The 14673-nt window shown below is 34.9% G+C and overlaps 1 protein-coding gene across 13 annotated transcripts in view; it reads left to right on the forward strand.

Annotated features, from left to right (window-relative positions):
- The window catches only part of LOC138715195 (phosphatase and actin regulator 2), a 1243976-nt gene that overhangs the window by 668225 nt on the left and 561078 nt on the right, over window positions 1-14673 (forward strand). The gene's annotated exons all lie outside the window — the stretch shown is intronic.

Consider the following 14673-nt stretch of genomic DNA (forward strand, 5'->3'; position numbering starts at 1 on the left):
ATTACCACATCGTACATCACGCGCACGTGCAATGCAAATTACGCAGGAGAGAATTTAAATTATCAAAAGACAATAATGACCTTAGCCGTTGATTACTGTAAGCATGACATCAAACAAGTCCTCTTTCCTTCACTAACAGTATTCTTTGCACCGTTCTCAATCCCAAGCACATGTTTCTGCAGTCGTTTCTTGCGCGTTGGCAACGCTGCAGCCAGAATTGCGGTGGTCGGTAACGTTCTGCTCGTCAACGTTTTTAAAATAATTATACACTTTAAACATTATTTCCCGCGCCTGTTTGTGCAGTACTTGTCTTTTTACAGTCTCTTCTTTCATTTATTGATCTTACACACACAGTAAATGATGTTAGTTTTATGTACTCAATGTATTTAAACATTGACACGTGAACAGAGAACTCGGGAAGCACTTGAAGCAATAATATATATATATATATATATATATATATATATATATATATATATATTAATTAAGCTTCAAATACTTGGGGTGTACCATAAGCAGTAACATGGGCTGCAACCAGGAAGTCAAAAGGAGAATAGCAATGGCAAAGGAAGCTTTTAATAGAAAAAAGCAGCATCTTCTGCGGACCTCTGAAAAAATAACTGAGGAAGCGCTTTGTATGGAGTGTGGCATTGTATGGGGCAGAAACATGGACATTACGACGGAATGAAGAGAAACGAATAGAAGCATTTGAAATGTGAATATTAAGAAGAATGGAACGTATGAATAAGAAATTAAGCTGTGTTAAAAAGAGTGAGTGAAAAAAGAATGATGCTGAAACTGATCAGAAAGAGAAAAAGAATTGGTTGTGTCACTGGCTCAGAAGAAACTGCCTGCTGAAGGATGCACTGGAAGGAATGGTGAACGGGAGAAGAGTTCGGGGCAGAAGATGATATCAGATTATAGACGACATTAAGATGTATGGATCATATGAGGAGACAGAGGAAGACAGAAAATAGGAAAGACTGGAGAATGCTGGGTTTGCAATGAAAGACCTGCCCTTGAGTAGGACACTATGAATGAATGAATGAATGAATAATTAATTTTTTCATTTGTAAGTTTTGAATTGAAAAAGGACTTAACATAATAATTTATGTTTTGTCTGTCAGCCTGTCATTGAGAAGAGAAAAATGCTTCTAATAAATTAATAGGCAAGTGATGATTTGCTTATTATAAAATTTAATTAATAGGCTTATTACATTTGAAATATTAAATATAAAATAATTATTAGCTCTTCCAAAAATAGCTCATAAACTATCTAAATTTGAGAAAGCTCTATAGAGCAATATAAACACTCTTCTTAACATTTTAAATGGCCACATATTTATTTTGGCAGATGGTAAAGAGAATTTCTTACAACTGTTAGCAAAAAAAAAAAAATCATTATAATCCAGCACTGCGACCATTGCTGATGTTTTGCGCTAATCCCCCAGCTAGGTGCATTTCCTATACCATATCAACTGACGATGTTGAGGTTCCCTGAGTATCCATCTTTCGAGCAAACAACCCTGTACGTCCCTAGAATAGCCTCCTCCACGCGTCGCCAGCCCATGAACAGAGGGGTGAGAGTGAATAGTCCTAAGCCAAACAGACAAGATTTTACAAGAGAGCGTATTGAAGGGTTAGAGTCCAATGCTATTAGGTGCGGTATCATAATTTCTTCGGCATATACTTACGTCATTTGTTGAGTAATTTTTATAATATTTTACTAGTAGCTTTCTCCTATGTTTAAGAAGTGAACTCGCACAGAAAACTTTTTTTTGTTAAAAGTATGACTTTGGACTATCTCATTCTCACCCCTTCAATTATATGGCATGCTATTGGAATGGAGGTAGGAATTCTGTTATATGTACTATTATGGGTAGGCCTATAAAATTTGTTGAAACTTCTCACAGAAATAAGGACATAACCGTCATACAGTATCTGATGGTGGTGGTGTACCGAATGGTAATATTAGAGGTGAATATGGCAATTGTCTAAATACTTTTATTTTTCATAGAAGTAATACGTTTCATAGGTTCTTCATCTTCTTGTTGGGACTAATGGGAACATTTCGTAACACTACCACAGTCTATTATATATAGTCACGAAGTTCAATACGTAGTAAATATGCATCCATGGATAGTTGCTAACCACTAGGATCGCTAATATCGCCTCATTACAGACAATGCGCAATACTACCAGCACAGTATATTGTTCCTAGCACCCTCACAACTCAAGCTTCGTGACTGTAGCCTATATACTAGACTAGACTATGACACTACTCTGTACTCTCACTTTGTTTCCTTCATCTCGGTATTGAAAGACGAGAGCGCCATTCTCGATAAGCAATATTACGAAGTAGGATACCTGTCTATCGATGCGTTAAGGTACCCATTTATGAGATACCCTATTTGTGCGCAGGCTAGCTTGACAGGTTTTTCGTGGTTTTAATCAGTCCCTCAGGCGGTTGACGCTACAACTTCAACACCTCTTTCCAAACCACGCCATTCATGTTCATTTTCCTCTCCCATCGGACGCTTTAATGCTCTTTGTTGATTCCTATCGTACTTCTGAAGACACAACTCTAACCACCACTTGTATCCGGGATCGCTTCACGCGTTTTATTTAATTACAAAGCTCAGCTCTGCTCTGTTGTTTCCCCCTCACGCCTCAGCCATAATTATTTGTTTCCCTCACTAGGACTCTCAACCTCAGCCTATAGAACGACGTTTGGTTTCTGTTAAAAACTCTTATGTGGCCGGTGACAGAACAATTACGCAGTAAATAAGAACTATAGAATTTTACTACTTACGATTGCGCTTGTAAGAAGAGCACATGGAATTTCTATCAATATAAAGGTTTGTGGCCTCAGTGTTGGGATTATACTTAATGCGGATGTACAGTATGGTCCAAAATTCTCTCTTCGTTAATGTAATCAGAGGATGAAGTCCTTAATATGGACTTTACCGGAACGGAAGTTGTGGGTCCCGTATCATAGATTAACAGCATATTAAAAGAACCCTAATCTCTAATAGAGGTTTCTAGGAAAATTTATAGGCCATTTCTTGCTCAAACTTCAACATTGAATAACTTTTGCAGTTGAAACATAGTTAAATAAATTCTCTTTGTTAATAAGAATTGAATAACGATTACTATGATTGCGTGTATTTCTGAAATATGGACAATGACAATAACTGACATTAACAAAACAGAAGGAAAAAATAATGTCTTTTGAGTGATTTGGTAGGATATAGTTTCCTTCACTATTATATGAACAGAGAAATGACAAGAACTTAACCACTTCAGACCTGAATTTATATTAAAAAAAAATGAAGGAAAAAAATGGTCACATTCATTCTGGGGATCCAAAATTCCCAAATCAAGTCTTCACAGAAAATAAAAATTTGGGAACAATTTTGACCCCTGGGGCCCCAAAATTTTAAATTTTATTTTTAATTCAGATATAGAAATGTTTCAAAAATAATATTCTCCATTTCTGTCACATTGAATTTTTCAAAATATTTAAAAGTATCGAAGACATTCCAAAAAAAAAAAAAAAAAAAAAAAAGAAAGAAAAAGAAAGAAAGAAAGAAAAAGAAACAACGTACACTATAATGTACATCAGGCCTGAACGGGTTAAAAAAATCAATAAAATTAAAATATCATTGCACAATAAATTTGGATGAACATCGGAATTCTAATCAAATACTGTTGGCCTATACGAATACATATAATCCAAAAAATAAAGAACTGTGAACAGACCAAGACAGCGCTAATGAATAAACTATATTATGACTTACGGAATCGAGACAGGTGGAGCCCGTCAAGTTACGTGGATAATCAGAACAATGTAAAAATTGAATGTGTACAATAGGCCTATACAGTAAGATAAGTAAACTCTTGAATCGGCTTTTAAATTATCGAATTAATAAAAATTTACGGCCTTCACTTTTACGCTCAATATATATTAATTTATGAAGACTCCCTAATGCGAGTGTAGCAGAGTTCCCCAGGGGTCAGTTCTAGGTCCCCAGATAATCTTGTTTGCAGATACTACAAGTGTGATCAAGAAACAATACGATCACTTTATAAACGCTTCTAATACAGTGTTAAATCTAATTAGTGAATGGTTTTAATGCAAATAACTAGCACTGAATGTCGATAAAAACAGAGTATTTAATTTTAATACAATACAATAATAGTGCTCAGTTTTCGTACAATGTTACATGGAATGGAACATATCTGAAAGAATCTATAAATAAGCACAAGTTTCTTGGTTTGGAATTGATTAATCACGTAACTGGAAAATACGTGTACTCGTATAATATATTACTCATAAATTTAATTCTGCCTGTTAAAGCATTAAGATCCTTATCTCCTGTTATCTATATAAACACTCTTAAAATGGCACACTTCGTATACTTTCCTTCGATATATAATTAAATGTGGATTGGCATTTTGGGGCAACTCATCTAAAGCTAAACATAATTTTGTTTTATAGAAGAAACCCCTAAGGCTATGACAGATGTGCATAACAGGACACCGTAGTTCACACTTGTGGAGTAACAGTTAGTGCGTCTGGCCGCGAAACCAGGTGGCGGTTAGTGCGTCTGGCCGCGAAACCAGGTGGCGGTTAGTGCGTCTGGCCGCGAAACCAGGTGGCCCGGGTTCAAATCCTGGTCGGGGCAGGTTACCTGGTTGAGGTTTTTTCCGGGGTTTTCCCTCAACCCAATACGAGCAAATGCTGGGCAACTTTCGGTGCTGGACCCCGGACTCATTTCACCGGCATTATCACCTTCATTTCATTCAGACGCTAAATAACCTAGATGTTGATACAGCGTCGTAAAATAACCCAATACAAGAAAAGGACACCGTATAAAAAGATTTTCCTAAAGTCACAAATATTGATCATCCTTGTGACTACATTCTTTCTCAGTTGGCGTTTTATGTTAAAAACTCAAGATGCAATTAGTACTAGTCGAAACATTCATAATTTTAATAGAAGTCACAAATCCACACGTCGGCTCCGTCTACCCTCTGTTATTCTCAGCTGCTGTACAAGAAGAGTTCAGTATTCATATTCACACGGTCTTCAATGCACTGCCTAATAAAATTGTTAGTTTTGAAAAGCCAAGAGAAAAGGTTCAGAACATAATTAACCAAATTTCTCCAAACGCATCTAATTGTCTATACTTAAACTAATTAATTGTTTATGTTTGTAAATTGAATTATTCTGCTTGCAATATATTGCATATTTTCGTATAATTTTTTACTTCTATATCTCAACGCTACAATGATGATGTAAGATCCATAGTACACAAAAAAATTAAATTAAAAATAAACGAAAACAATAATGTACAAATATCCGGCCCCTAAAACTCACGGTTCAGGTCGGCCTAAACGTAGCGATTTCCTACCGACTAAAGCAGCTAGGAAGTAATTTTGCCCGAACTCTTATTTCCAAGCTATTCTCATTTAGCATTTGCGCTCTTATCGCCACACCATTATTCCGTATTCTCTGAATAGCTTTAAAGAGAGCGTCGTATAAAGAATTTCCATTATCATTAATCAAGTTCAAGGGGTCGATCGATAAGCAAATCTCGAATAGAAACTCCGAAGGCACTGGTTAGACGGGGAATTTGGTACAATTGGAAAAAGAAATACAGGTAAATAAGATTTTATTTTATTTTTAGGCGGCGACGATTCCCTACTATAGCTGTTGGAAGAAAGAGCAAAGAATATATCCATCTACATATAAAGTAGGCTATAAGATACCCTACGCACGGGAGATGGGACAGTAATGTTGCTTGGGAGGAGGGACACCTAATCTCTTAAAGGCTTCACATGGGGATATAAAGAAAATTCGAATAAAGGGCGGCAGCACTCCTTGTAGTCTATTTCTATGCTTGTTTGTGTTGAAATATAATTGCAATAATATTTTCTTCAGCCGGAAGTTCGGGACTTAAAATCTTCAGAAATTTTTCAGATAAAGAGTAGCATAAAAATGATACTCTTTGGAGGATAGGCTATTTTTTTTAATTATTAATATGTTGAGAACAACATTCTAAGTTTCTTACTCCTTCAGTCAAAGGACAAAAGTAGGATTAGTAACTCCTAGACAATAAGCTGTACTGTAAATCCAGGTAACGCGTGACGACCTTGCCTCACTCCACCGTCGAAGGGTTGCCATTCTGTTCTCAGGCACACTACTCCACCGTCAAAGGGTTGCTTTTTGTTCTCAGAAACATTTCCATTATGACGGATAGCATCGAAACAATGGAAAATGAAATTGCCTTCTTTTATTAACAGGGGACGGACATTATGCCCAGGGCATAAATGAAGGTAAAATTTCGATGGCTTTCAAACTTCATCAACCCCCTCCCAGTTTCCATTAAATTCCAAGGCTGAGTACGCAGTCACACCATAACAGCGTTTGTCATTTCTATCTCGTCAGTCTGTTTCTAGCGTTCGAACAGTGAATGTACTATATAAAAATATCGAAGCGTAAAGTGTTTTCTTTCGAAGATAAGGCGAATATTATAAGTGACATTGAACGTGGTCTTTCGCAAACGGACGTGGATCGACAGCATAGTTCAAGTAAATCAACTGTGAGTAACAGTATATAGTGTAATCCATTCCACAAAAATGAAATATTTTAATTACTGTACAGTATTTTATTTTCTTGTCCACAATTTCATTCATTTCTGTCATTTGAGATTAGGGGAGAGACACTTTGGATTTAGTGAACGAAATATGCAAGACCGCAGAGGTTCATTATATCCGGAGTTGACTGTTTATGAAAATACACTCGTGGAATGTAAAGCTTTTGCTGAAATGTTGACCTGCAATCCAAATAAATTGTCATTACTTACATACAAGTGCAAGAAGTAGGTAAACTATAACCACTCATCTCAAGTAAGAAGAAAAAATTGAAACAATAGGTGTAATTTTTAAATCTGTTAATAAATAAACAATCTGTAAATTATAGTGATACCACAGTGTAGTATATACAGTCACGAAGCTCGAGTTTATGAGGGTACTAGGAACAACAGACTGTGCAGGTACTATTTCGCATTGTCTGTAATGAGGCGATAGTAGCGATCCTAGTGGTTGGCAACTATTTATGGATGCATATTTCCTACGTATTGAGCTTCGTGACTGTATATACTAACTAGACTGTGGTGATACTATGTTTAAATATACAAGGCAAAATGTAAAATGGTATTTTACATTAGTAATACACGAAAGAAAATTAGTTCTTTACGTCTGGGTAAAGATTTTTGTTCCTTGCCAACTAAATTACTAGTAAATTAAGTATAATTTACGTAAAAAAATGTAACGAGTATATTAGGTACCTTGTCAATCTTGTAACAAAGGTCATAGAAACCTTAATCCGAAAGATCATTACAGCGCAATGTGAGAGAGCGTCTCTTCCTGTTGGTGTTCCCTGACCAATTTGTTTTGGATCTACCCTCTGAAGTTATAACCTCACTTTAGTATGATAAACCTTGCCTTAAAATATCACGTTTAATCTCTCTGACTCTTCAGCTGTTGGTTGCGAATACCGCGGCTGGTACATTTTATGCTCGTACATCAGACTTGAATACATAATACACTTCGGTTCTCTCATTGTATGCTCCAAGTATAAACTAAGCTTTATATCGTACGTCACCGATTCATATATTAGCTGACGAAACAGAAATATGTGATAAGCAGTCTCACAGTCCGCTATTGTCGAAACCCACACAGCTCTTGCAAAAGCATTGTGGATCTATGCTCTATTTCTGTCATATATAGCCACACTGTATGGAACAGAAACGAGATTTGGAGCAGAGTTGTGTGAAAATGGTTCAGAACGCCGCCATATAAAAAGTGCCGTAACTGTAAATGATAAACGTTAAACTAATGTGCATGTACGATACATATTTCATACCTTCAATTTAAACAGTGGCTTGTTGTTCAACTCTTGCTACATATCGTGAGTTACAAAATTGTATATTATCTTCATTCCGAAACTGTTTCAAACTTGCCGACAAAAAGTGCGAGGTTGCATAGAGTATTAGAGACGTCGAAAAAATACTACATTTTAAGAAATGTCTGGACTGCTGTGGAACTCCAGTAAACATATAAAGGAGTAAGCCACACTTTTAACAAAAATAGTTTTTTGTGTGATTTCATTTCTTACACTACACCTTTCCCGGATATATTTAACAAAACATCATTTGTATATAAGTCAAATGCAGCCGTGGTGAAAATGTCATCGTGCGCCGAGCCACTGTGTAACCTGCAACGTGCATAGCACCTATGGAGGGAGGCGGACACCCGAAGAAGAAGTAAAGCAACTGTCTGACTTATTAACGGATTTTCATTGTCCTTACGTCATTCATTCATTCATTCATTCATTTATTTTATTCCATAGATCTTACATGAGCAATGAAGCTTTAAGATGTGGAACATGTCAACATTTTACAATATTACAATTACAATTTTTACAAATTTTTATAGTTTTACAATTTAGTAATTTTCTACAATTTTTACAATTTTGTACAATTTTTTTACATTTTTTTACATTTTTTACATTTTTTACATTTTTTTTACATTTTTTTACATTTTTTTACATTTTGGCGAGATGTAGTGAGATGAGATGAGGTCCGAGGATTCGCCAAAATATTACCCGGCATTTGCCTTTTCGGTGGGGGAAACCTCGGAAAAACCCAACCAGGTAATCAAATCAAAGGGGGTAATCAAATCAAAGGGGTTGATGTCAAGGACTCGCCATAGACCATCCGGCTTCAGTCCCACGGCTGGGGAAAACCTCCGAAGAAACCAAAGTCCAAAGGGGGGTCCAACCCAAGCCCGAACGCAGCTCCGGATCAGCAGCCCAGCGAGTCTGTCGACTGACCAACATCGATGGCTCTACTAAAAGTATACAATACATAGCCAATCAGATTATTAAATTTACAAACGCAAACGATCATTCATAAGTTGAGCTATATTATAATACAAAACAATTTAATTAAATTTAAGGCATAAACAATTCAACCAGTTGTGATATACAGAAATTGATAATACATATCATGCAAACTACTTCAAATTACAAACAAACAATTTATCAGTAGAGCTATATAGATTACTATTCAATTTAAAGCATATACAATTCATCGGCCAAATCTATACAAATATATACAATACAAAGTAGCATACTTTCATTAAGCTATACAAATTTGTGCAATTAATATCAAGTAGATTAATTCAATTTATAATCATAAACAATTCATCAGTTGAGCTATACATATTACCATTCAATTTACAGTAGGTCTGTATACAATTCATCAGTAGAGCTACACTGACTAGTAATCATTTAAGAACATATACAATTCATCAGCCAAACTATACAAACATATACAATCAAATTAGTTCAATTTACAAACTTATTTTCGTTAAGCTATACAATTCATATGAAGTAGATTAATTCAATTTATAAGCTTAAACAATTCATCAGTTGATTTATACAGTATACTATTCAATTTACAGTACATACAATTCATCAGTTATGCTAAACAAAAAATACAATACATAGTAAACAGATTAAGTCAATATAAAAACATATTTTAGTTGAGCTATATAAAATTGTACATGTCATTTAAGTAGAATAATTCAATTCACAAGCATAAACAATTCATCAATTGTGTAGAAGGTATGAGTATGTAGAAATTTGGTTAATTCTTTTCTGAACCTTTTCTCGTTGTTCTTCAAATCTTTAAGATAATTAGGCAGTGCATTGAAGACTGTTATACATGAATAGCGAACTCCTTTTTTAAAACAGCTTAGACTAACAGAGGGTAGATGAAGATCTGACTTATGTCTTGTATTAAAATGATGAATGTCTTGATTAGTACTGAATTTATCTTGGTTCTTAATATACAGCATCATTAGGGAAAGAATGTATTCACAAGGTAAAGTCAAGATTTCTAAGTTTCGGAAAATATTTTTACATGAGGTCCTTTTATGCACACCGGCCATTATTCTTATAGCTTTCTTTTGTAAAACAAAAACGTGTTTAGCTTCAGACGAGTTACCCCAGAATATTAAGCCATATTTCATTACAGAGTGAAAATATGCAAAGTATGACATTTTGAGTAAGTTTATATCACCAATAGTAGATAAGGATCTTAATGCATAACAGGCAGAGCTCAATTTACGAGTAATACATTCTATATGCGTTTTCCAGTTCAAGTGATTATCCAATTCTAAACCAAGAAACTTTGTGCTTATAGATTCTTTGAGATGAGTTCCATTTAATCGAATACTGTAGGAAACCTGAGCACTATTGTGTGTACTAAATTTGACTGCACTGGTTTTATCAACATTAAGTGCTAGTTTATTTGCATGGAACCATTCATTCATTAGATTCAGCACTGTATTAGAAGTGTTTATAAAATGATCGTATTGTTTGCTTGAAATAATTACACTTGTATCATCTGCAAATAAAATTACATGGGATGAATTGTTTATGGTCAAGGCTAAATCATTAATATAAACTAGAAACAACAATGGACCTAAAATTGACCCCTGCGGAACACCATGTTTAATATTTTTAAATTCTGAATAAGTAACTTTATGACTATTTGGTACATTTATTTCTACTTTTTGTTTTCTATTTGATAAGTACGATGTAAACCAACCCAACATCTCATCTTTAATGCCATAAAACTTCAATTTTTTTACTAATATACTATGGTCTACACAATCAAATGCTTTAGCCAAGTCACAAAAAATCCCACCTACATGTAGTTTCGAATTTAATGAATTTAGTATTTCATCCACCAAACTAAAAGCAGCATTCTCTGTCGATTTTTGTTTTCTAAATCCAAACTGTTCTAAAACTAATATATTTGTATTTTTTCATTCAGATACATTTTCTTTGCATCTTTTATAACTTTTGTCAAAGTTTTACAGTAATTCTTGTAGTAATTAAGAACATGAGGATCATCACTATTCCTACTCATTAAATATAATTTTATACAGTACAAGGCTACAAAGTAATGTTTAGTACGTGTAACGAAGAAAGAAATGAACAACGAAACATAGGACACATTATCACAACCTAAAATTAACTGTCTTCAGAATGTTTCTGCGACAGAGTTTCAAAATCAGGAATCATGTCACTTACTGCCAGTCGTAGTTGATCACGAAGGTATTTGTCTGTTTGTCAGTCGTGATCTAAATTTGGTTTTAACTATTTTCATTGTTGAAAATAAGTTTTCACAAACGCAAGTTGTAGCGAACATAGCTTCAAAAGAGAAAGCGAAAGAACGAAGCTCCGGATACAGGTATTTATTTTTTTTGCAAAGATTTGAAAAGTTCAACATTTGTCAAATCCTTACATCTAGCTTTCATTTAACATCACATTGTAAATCTCTGAGTTTAAATTGAAGATTCGTACATCTGCTGAAAAAGGATTGACTTACAGAGATAATAATAATAATAATAATAATAATAATAATAATAATAATAATAATAATAATACTTACTTACTGGCTTTTAAGGAACCCGGAGGTTCATTGCCGCCCTCACATAAGCCCGCCATTGGTCCCTATCCTGAGCAAGATTAATCCAGTCTCTACCATCATATCCCACCTCCCTCAAATCCATTTTAATATTATCCTCCCTTCTACGTCTCGGCCTCCCCAAAGGTCTTTTTCCCTCCGGCCTACCAACTAACACACTATATGCATTTCTAGAATCGCCCATACGTGCTACATGTCCTGCCCATCTCAAACGTCTGGATGATGATGATGATTATTATTATTATTATTATTATTATTATTATTATTATTATTATAACAACACTTAACCTTTTAATGTTTCATCAGTAACATGTAGTATAATGCCGTTTTATGTTGTACAACCGTTTTCCTCGTAATACTTTTGAACAAATCATACATTTAATATTCTCATAATATTGGCAGCAAAAAAATGCGTCCTCCCATCCTACTTGAAACTTTCGTTTTTGTAGATGTACATGTATTCGAGAGGGACATTGCGAAGATATGTCACTCGCAGATCAAAGACAAATACAAAATGGAACGAAGTTTGACTCCAGTGAGTGAGAGGGTGGGGGTTGTGGGAAAAGAAAGCAAGAGAAATGCACAGCTATCATTGCGAGCCACAATGTGCTCGTGAGTCACATTTTCGCCACGGCTGGTCAAATGTATTAGAAAGCATAAATTTTATTTGAGTTCAGTCAATTGTGGGCCGGGATTGAAGTCATAAATTTCGGTGCCAGTGGCAGTCATGGTAACCACTGTTTCAAAGATGACCCCGGTAAAATTATTGAAGTATTAAACAACAGCGGACATAACTTAACAAGAACTTTGGCTGAAACTGAAACGAAGAACTACTTCTTCCTGTAGCTCATTGTGTGAGTTTATTCTGTCAAATTGGGTTCGTTCCGCGGCTTTGACTGAAATGATATTTGTGTGGTTTTGTAGACAAGTTCGAAAAATACAGGATTTTCTCTCAGTATTAATAAATTTAATACCATATCTCATCAACACTTTGCATTTCATCCCACTCGTCTCTTCATTTCGTATTACATCATGTCATCTTACAGTAAGGTTTCAGGGTAGGCCTACAGTATCAGTTGCATGACAGTGACCATCGAGTTTACTATTTCCCTGATAAACTTTCATGATTGCATTTTATCCCAAGCGGAGACGCCTTAGAATGTTAATTCTGCTGCTAATGCCTGGCGAATGTTCGTGGTGTTGACGTCCCGTACTTGTTATAGGTCCTAAGCTTACCTGACAGTCGCAGACCACCCAAGCGGCGCTCAGGAACAGTCTGTATTATCTGGTGACCGTTAGGCACCTGCGTGAGTCACGTATTCGGAGTATTCTTGGATGAAATATCACCTGTAGTGTTTCTCAACCATCTTACCCGTATCCCTGAAAAGTTATAGGCCTATGCATGAAAGACCTGTTTTTTTTTCTATATCAAGAACGATTTTAGCCTGTCGTCTCTATACACATACAGAAGAAGTAAGAAAGTGTAAGGAATATTGAGGTTGTACAAAAGAAAGATTGTTTACACTGGTTATTTTTGTTATGAAATCAAATAACTATAATTATAGTTTTTAATGCATTTCGAAAAATGCAATGGACAGTTTCATAAAAGCAATATATCTCAGAACAAAAAGTGTACTCTGATATGAATTATATTAGAATGTAATTTTTAGATCAAAATTATAATCGAAAATCACTGTAAGCAATTTCCTGCAATGTAACTCTTCGATAGGTTGTGGTGGGTTCCATGAGGTGAATTAATTTAGTGATAATATTCCGTTCAATAGGATACTCCATTAAGAGAGTTCACTAGGTCGGAAACTTCTCCCAGTAGCAACATTCCTTCCCTAATTTTCAGGAACTATGGTGGAGCATGACTTTTCGAGAAACTTTTTAACTCGTAAATTAAACGGCAACCTCACACCAACTTCTGAACAAACTTGTGTTTACATATTCAAGGCGTTAATTTACTCGAACGGTTTTCTTCGTCCTATTCCAATTGTGAAAGAATCGTCTAATTTGATAATGAACAAAATAGTTGTAAAACTTGTGCATAATTTCGTACACTCATTGGTTCATTCGTTAGTCACTTGTACATTCCTTCATTCATTCGAAAGTTACACCTTCATTCGTAGATTTGATCTTTAATTCATTTATACTGAGCGTTCAGTTCTGCTCCTGGCCGAGAACACGCACATCGGACAGGCTTGCGTTCATAAATTGATTACACAAACATATCGCGTTGTACTACGCTGAAGACCACAGCTGACACGTGTTTCGTTATCTTACTGGTAAAGTTCAGGTTGCAGTTTATTTCTAGTTTGCAACGTGATAAATTAATAACTCTGTTCCAATGAACAAGTGTATTTTCATTAAATTTTATAGTAGTTTCATACGATAATTCATTGATACGTTATACACCAGCCAATAAGCTCACGCTAGAACACAGAATTTTTATGTGTGAACTGAGAGACAATGTAAGTAGAAAAATTGCAAGCGTTACGAAAATAGAAATTTTTCATAGTTTCATCAGATGGTCAGGAATGCATGAATGCACAACTACTCCTAAAGCACAGGTTATTATTCATTACGAAAATAAATAAAGACATAATATTGTACATGGTATTATTAATCACAATTAAATGAGTAAAATGCGCTGGAAGTTATTGAATGAAATCATTATACTGAGCATGCTATCATTAATCACAGTTAAATGAATAAAATGTGTGAGAAGTTATGGAATAAAACCATAATAATGTGCATGCTGTTATTAGTCAGAGTTTAGTGAGTAAAATGCGCGGGAAGTTATGGAATAAAACCATAATAATGTGCATGCTATTATTAATCACAGTTTAGTGAGTAAAATGCGCGGGAAGTTATGGAATAAAACCATAATAATGTTATTAATCGTAGTTAAATTAGTAAAATGCGTGAGAAGTTATGGAATAAAACCATAATAATGTGCATGCTATTATTAATCACAGTTTAGTGAGTAAATTGCGCGGGAAGTTATGGAATAAAACCATAATAATGTTATTAATCGTAGTTAAATTAGTAAAATGCGTGAGAAGTTATGGAATAAAACCACAATAATGTGCATGCTATT

Source organism: Periplaneta americana, chromosome 15 (genome assembly GCF_040183065.1).
Source record: "Periplaneta americana isolate PAMFEO1 chromosome 15, P.americana_PAMFEO1_priV1, whole genome shotgun sequence".
Taxonomy (NCBI): domain Eukaryota; kingdom Metazoa; phylum Arthropoda; class Insecta; order Blattodea; family Blattidae; genus Periplaneta; species Periplaneta americana.